Source organism: Populus alba, chromosome 5, assembly GCF_005239225.2.
Source record: "Populus alba chromosome 5, ASM523922v2, whole genome shotgun sequence".
NCBI lineage: Eukaryota > Viridiplantae > Streptophyta > Magnoliopsida > Malpighiales > Salicaceae > Populus > Populus alba.
The window spans coordinates 18349958-18357329 of record NC_133288.1 but is presented as its reverse complement, the minus strand read 5'-3'; the positions used below and the strand labels follow the sequence as shown (position 1 = coordinate 18357329).

General features: G+C 37.3%; 1 pseudogene; it reads left to right on the top strand.

Annotated features, from left to right (window-relative positions):
- The first annotated feature begins 428 nt into the window (after window positions 1-428).
- On the top strand, window positions 429-6882 carry LOC118029193 (uncharacterized; annotated as a pseudogene).
- Window positions 6883-7372: the final 490 nt, after the last annotated feature.

The following is a 7372-nucleotide window of genomic DNA, read 5'->3' as shown; positions in this document are numbered from 1 at the left end:
CGATAGTTGTAAATTCATCAAATAAAGCGTTTTGCTCTCTGAAAAAGAAAAGAATTAGGGGGTGTTTGTAACTGTTGTTATATTATATTTTAAAAAAATTATTTTTTTTAGTTTTAAATTTTTTTATTTTATGATTTGGATTATTTTAATGTGTTAATATTAAAATAAATTTTAAAAATTAAAAAAATATTTTAAAAAATAAATTTCACAGCACTTAAAAAAAAACAGTCAACCGTCAGGTCACTAAACTATACTCTTTAATTAAAGATAAATCACATGTCTTAATTTCCTCAACTACCCTAGCCTTTCCATCAAACACGCCCATAAACTTGAACTCAATAACAAGGTGAAACATGTCATTTCATTAAGGGTAATTAACCATCGACTCACTGTTTATATAGTACACGACATCGTTCGGGCCCGGCAACTTCCTTTTCAGATAATCTTCTTTCACTTTTTAACCCTATGTAGACTTGAAAATCCCAATCCTACCTTCATTCTTCTTTGATGAAAATCGAATGCCCAAATGAAAATCCAAATCCATTCACGTTCCAAACCAGAAATTTCAAACCCTAATAAATTAGGGTTTTTATAATCGCAATCATTTTTTATCCCGTCATCTTTAAATCAAATCAAATCCAATCCTGTTATTAATTTTAATTACTGAATTCAAACGACCTGTAAATACACACATGAAACCCTAAATTCGCTTAATTACAAGCCTCTTTCGATCTGCGATTCTGATTCTTATTTTTCTTCGTCAATGGCGGATCAAGAAGAAGAGGACTTGAGAATGGCTCTTAGAATGAGCATGCAAAACTCGCCACCTGAACCTAAACGGAGCAAGCCGAGGGACGCTGGAGCTCCTGTGGCATCGCCGGAGGATTTGAGGCGGATGAAGCGCGAGCTCATGGCAGCGGCTGCTGAGAAGCGGCTTCTCGAGACGAGAGTTGACTCCCCTTCTCCATCCCAGTCGCCTTCGCCTTCAAAAGCAACAGTTTGATAGAAGCCCTGGTAAAAGTACAGATTTTGTTAGAAAGGAGGTAGATTTTGGTTTGAAGGAGGGGAGTTCGGGGAAAGGAATTATCGAGTGAGGAAGCTAATGAGTTGTTTTCGATGGTGTTTGGGAGCTGTGTTTCTAATGACATTCTTGCTCAGTGGAGTAACCAGGGCATAAGGTATTGAATAATTTGGTAACTTTCATATTGCAAATGGTTTTGCATGTTTAGTTATGACATGATTCTCTGGGGTCATAATAGTGAATTTTAGCAATTTGATTCATGTTCAGCAACTTACAGTGGAGAAGAGTGGAATTTGTGTCAATGTAGTGATGAAAGGGAAAAGATGTATACTCATAAGAGTCTGTTTGATAGTTTGTAGAATTAGTTGTTGCACAACTTTTTTGAGATCTGGTTCGTTTTGAAAATCATGATGTTACTGTAGTTCCATACTTCCATTGGCATGCCCATTATTGTCTAATATCATGTTGAATGTTCCTATAGGTTTAGTCCTGATCCAGAAACATCTATGGGACTAGTGCAGCATGAAGGTGGGCCCTGTGGCGTCTTAGCAACTATACAAGTAATCCATCGATTTCTAATTATGCTGTTTTTTCTGTTTTTTGTTAGTATGTTTTTTTTTTTTTTTTTTTTGGTGTTATGGGAATTGGAACCGGGGTGGGGGGTGGGGGTGGATGTGGTCCCTAAATGGATCGATGACCATGGTATCATGTTGAAGAAAATAAGCTTTCTTTTGCCAGGCTTCTTGGATGTCAACCTGCAGTTTCATCATGGATGTTTTATTGTCATCTTTTTTTTTTTGTTTCACTCTTTAGGCTACCATCTAGTCATTGATAGAATTGATTTTCAAATGGATGTCTATGCCGTTCATTTCTAGATTTATTTGTAACTGATAGTGGAATTTATGGGGCTTGTGACAATTTGAAGCCATGGTTATGTGAAAGAATTTAATTAATCTTCAAAGAAGCCAAATGCAGGGTGAGGATGCTACATTTACTGTTGTGGGTATCACAGAGATTAGAGAAAATGCTTTGAATTGAACTCAAACATGGTTTATCTCAGTAGCAGTTACTAGAAATTTTGCTCGAGGTCAACTATACAACAGGAGCCCTTGCTAGCTGCCAAGCTACTAGCTCTTCAATCTACTGATGTTAATTTTTGTGCAATGAAGAGTTGGAGACTTATTGACACGGAAGATTTATTCAACTAGTAGTTGGTATGCATAATGGAGAAAAGTTGACCAAGGTGGCATTTGGTATGAGTTTTAAAAATTGGGAGTGGATTATTAAAAGAGTAATCTTTTAGGGTGTAAAAATAGTTTTTAAGGATGTTTGGTGTGTCAATAAATAGAAGGGTGGATTGTTAGTGGAAAGAGATGGGAAGTAATTAAATTATTAGTAATGATTTGTGTGAGAGAGAGAGATTATTTGGTGTGTGTTTTCAGAAAAAAAGGAGGGGAGGGGAGTGTAAAAAATTAGTGCTGCTTGAAGGGTGAATTTTTCCCTCCATGACTTTTAGGTTATGTTTGATTAGGGGGTTGATGGGGGTTAAAATTTATTATTATGAAATTTAAGTTTGCTTGGTTAAATTTTGGGAAAGGTGAATTGTTAAGGGGGGTAATGATTACCGTCCAAAAACTTTAACCCCCATCAACACCCTGCCAAACATAACCAAAAAGTCATTTGGTTGCTGATAACTTACAGGAAGTTTGGCCTTAATAGAATCAGAATATAGAAAGATGACTTGTGTGATTGACCACAACTATTCTGGGTTTGCTAAGTTGATTTAATTTATTGCTGTTATACATCCATCCCCTATGACATTCTTTGAAACCACTAGCTAACACATACATGATTTGGACAAGTTGTTGTACATCAGATGTTTATTTTAAATATTTGAAATAATTGTTATATATTGACTTTGTGGTGATTGCAAAAACTTTTAGGCAATGACCTTTGCAAAATTTGTTTTTATATATGTATGTATATGTTTTCGAATCATCGGACTCAGCATCAAGGGTCTAGAGAAATAGAGGATACCACAAACTCAAGGTCCAAAAGGCCATAATGAACCAAAGGAAATTTTCTTTTTCTTCATAATAATATTGAGCCACTGGCCTGATCACTTTACATTATTATGGCTGTTTTTTGAATTGCTCCAAAATGGTGGAGGTTAAAGGTTGATATCTGGCTTGGAAGTGGGTAGCCTGTGATTTTGTACAAGGTAGTTATTGAAGTCTAAAAGCTATACAATTGTATCAATCATTGTTTCTTTGCACCTGACATTGCTTGCAATATAAGTGTGTGTATTTAGCTCTTTTTCTCCTTATGATTTCATCTTGTTTTTAGTTTTCTTGGTTCTCTACTGATTTACAATATTTATAGCTTCAGTTCAAAATCCCTATTGATTTTCTTACAATATTTTGTGTGGTTGTGCAGGCATTTGTTCTCAAACACCTTCTTTTCTTTCCGAATGAAATAGGCAAAGTTACATCAAATTTGCCACAAAATTTGAGCTCTGGAGGATTGTCTAAAAGTCAATATGTTGCGTCAGATAATTTCAGTTCTCTTACTGAAGATGCAAAAGCAAGGTGATTATAAGCCATCTGTTTTAGTCATGGATTCACATAATATTACTCCTGCTATAAATGACCTTTTTTTTCCCAGTTGCGTTTAAATCTTGGTACTTGATTCTTTATTTGCTTTCAATCTATGTTATTGTTGATGATCCTTTGATTTATGAACAAAGAGGAATTATTGAACTCATTGCTTTGATGTGCTTAGTTGCTTTTTAAGTGTTGTGAACTGTTCTATTTTTAACTTGTGATAGTGTAATGACTTCATATCTTAGGTTTTTCCATTGGCCTTCTGTGAGTTATTTTCTGCAATTATATTCTTTATATGTATGGTTGATTTATTACAAGTTGCGAGGTTGGTGGAATCAAGTTATTGATTCAATTTTCCTTGAATTTGTGCTAAAAGAGATGCGTGGATGTCTGGTCATGGATTCCATATAAAGTGTAATTTTTTTCCTATTTATGGCACTTGATCTTTTGTAGGATAAGCAAAACCACTTTGATCTTCTATTTGCATGCCTTGCGCAACCCGGTTCCAGTGAAAATTTAACTTTTATACCTTATGTCCCTGTACTTACGGTTTTTAAATAATTTGCCACTGCATATATTTAGGTCAGTGGGCAAGGTTTAACAGTTAGTAGTGGCTTGAAACCTTCTTATGATCTTGATCAACTATCATTTATGTGTTACTTGTGTTCTTTGTGTTTCAGGTTGATAGGAATGTTGGGATGCCTTGAAAAATTTATGGTTCATGATCATTATTTTTATAGAATCTCATGTGCAATTTTCATTTCATGTCTTCAAACTTTTTTCCCATTCACAGAGCCCTAGTTAAAAGCATGGGTGAGATATTGTTTATGTGCGGAAACAATAAAAGAGCTGTGATTGCCACTTTGAATGTTGTTGGCCTTGACACTGAGGGCTTTGCAAAGAACGAGGTAAGTTGCTTTAGGTTTGATATCAATGTACTGCTAAATATTAGTTTGGAATGGAAAACCTTGTGATTATAATAGCTATTTTTGCACAGCTGTTTTGGATATTTTAGCTGCTAACAGGGATTGTCTTCTATCTTGCAGATCATTGCAAAAGCACTGGAGGGCCTTACAATTGAATCTGCATCTGATTTGCAAAAAATTCTAAGAATCGACACATATACATCACAAACAACTGCATTGCAGAAACTCCATACAGCACTTCCTGTTTTCCAATCTCGTATGGGGGCACTACTGTTCCTTATTTCTGCCTTACTGTCCCGAGGATTGGTATGCTTAAAAAGCCATCTTTTCATTTATATGCCCTTTTATATTTTCCACTTGAGAGTGACCTAATCAACATCGATTTTAGCTTGGAGGGAAGCTTTGGGGGGGGGGGGGTTACTGCTAGTCCATGTCAAAACCTATTCTTTTTCTGGAAGAAGGGGTAGGGTGGGGTGAGGAGTCAAAAAATATTAATATCTAAATCTATCTTAATTCGAGCTTATCCAATGGTGAGCTGTTTTATTTAGGGGGGGGGGTGATGTTACATTGTTAGAAACAAAGATTGCTTCATCTTTCTGCATTGCTTGTGCTGTAGTGCCCAGAGCCTTATGAAGTTTACTTTGTGAATTGTAAATCATGGATTTTGGGGAGCAGTCTTGCTTTCAGTCTTGGTGTTCCATTTATACAAGCTCTAGAAAGTTGTTATTCTTTCAGGATTAAATGGCCTTTTGATTGTTAGAATTGTGTATATTAGTGGCACTCCACTTTAAAATTGGGTGTTTATGCCTCTTATGCCTGCAAAACGTTACCTTTTTTTTAGGACTCAATTCAAGCTGACAGGGACGATCCCAACCTTCCCCTAGTCACTGCACCTTTTGGGCATGCTTCACAGGTCTGATATCCACAGATTAATCTATGACGTGCTATTTTGTCTTCTCCACTTTGATACGTATCTGTCCTTTTACTTTCTATTGGTGAATCTTTGGATAATGATTGGGTTTTTCTGAGATAATATAATTTCATTTGAACATTATACAGGAAATTGTGAACCTTCTGCTCTGTGGACAGGCTGTCCCTAACGTGTTTGATGGTAGGATGGACTTTGGTGGAGGCATGTTTCTAAAGGGCATATCCATGAGTGTGGAAGTTGGATTTCTCACACTATTAGAATCTCTCAATTTTTTGTAAGGTTGGCCAGCATTTAAAATGCCCGAAATGGCCAATATGGGTTGTTGGGAGCGAATCTCATTATACAGTTCTATTTGCTCTCGACACTTCGGTTCAGGACGAGAATGAACTGGAAGAAAGAGAGTCACAGATTCGGAGGGCATTTGATGCACAAGATCAGAGTGGCGGCGGCGGCTTTATCAGTGTTGAAGGCTTCCATCAGGTCCTTAGGGAAGTGGATATTAGACTTCCATCTGAGAAACTCGATCACCTTTGCAGCACTGGCTTTATTGTATGGAGTGAATTCTGGCAGGTTATTTTGGATCTAGACAAAAGTCTGGGAGGCCTTAAGGATTCAAGTGGGTTGATGGGTAAGAAGGTGTTTGATCTTTGCCATTTTAATGGGATTGCAAAATCTGATATAAATGGAAGCCACGCAACCTCTGGGGGTGAAACACTGGTTCAGAGACCTAGACTCACAAAACTGAGGGTTTCAGTTCCACCAAGGTGGACTCCCGAGGAATTCATGGCAGATGTGGTGGTGACGTCTGGCCCTGGTGGGAAGGAATCAAGTGGTAAAGACACTGAGGTGACCAAACCCGAGCCTTCTCAGCATGCACCATTAGTGGACTGTATTAGAACTCGCTGGTCTCGAGCAGTTTGCAATTGGGTGGGGGATCCGCCTAGTATAGTGTGAAATGTTTATCCTTACAGGGATCCTTCAGTGTGCTCTTATCGTTGGAAACACAGATGGCATATAATCCAAAATCAATCACGAACAAATCAGTACACTGTACCTTACGCAAAATGGTTGTTTCATGGTTTGTCTTTCTCAAGTATGTGCAACACCATTTCTGCTGTGGATTGTTGTAGCTTTGCTCATTCTAATTCGATTTTGATAATGTTAGATTGCTCGGAGAGAAAGGTTCCCGGCCATGCTTTTTGGCAACCCATTGTGTAAAATTCATTTGTATTGCTCTGTCTTGATCAGGGAAGCCTTTGGCCAGGGAATGTAGGAATGCCTAAATAATGATTCGTGTCCTCTGGTTGAATATGTTTTAACAGTTAAACTCTGCCCTGGAGGAAAGCGAACGGGCACCGGAAAACAGTTCTTATTGAAGAGTTTCTAGGCGATTGATAGACATTGTTTTGTCGCATGTTTATTTTTTATAAGCAATATTTAACCATGAATTGCAACAGAGAACGAATGATTACTAGTTTCACATCACATCCATGGAACCAGGCGTGGCAGAGATGGGGTGGGCCGTCATCACCCCTTCCTATCTACTATATATATTAAAGAACTCTAAAACGCGTGGGGAAAGTACTGTAGCTTTCCCCACGGTTTTCTTCTCTGCAGTTGAATATCTTGCTTACTTTCCCATAAAATATATTATCACTGAACAAGTTTGAAAAAAACGACATTATAATTACAATGTCTTAAATGCTTTGAAAAATCAGACTGAAAGAAACGACTGATTACAGTGTCTTTTTAATGCTGCATTAAATGCTTTCAGGTTTTATTTACATAAAGTAAAGCTGACCAATCTTTTTGGTGGTGTTGGCATCATTATACATACATGCTGTTCGGTTTTCATTGTCACCTCTCCTCTTCCCCAGCCAAAAACCACATT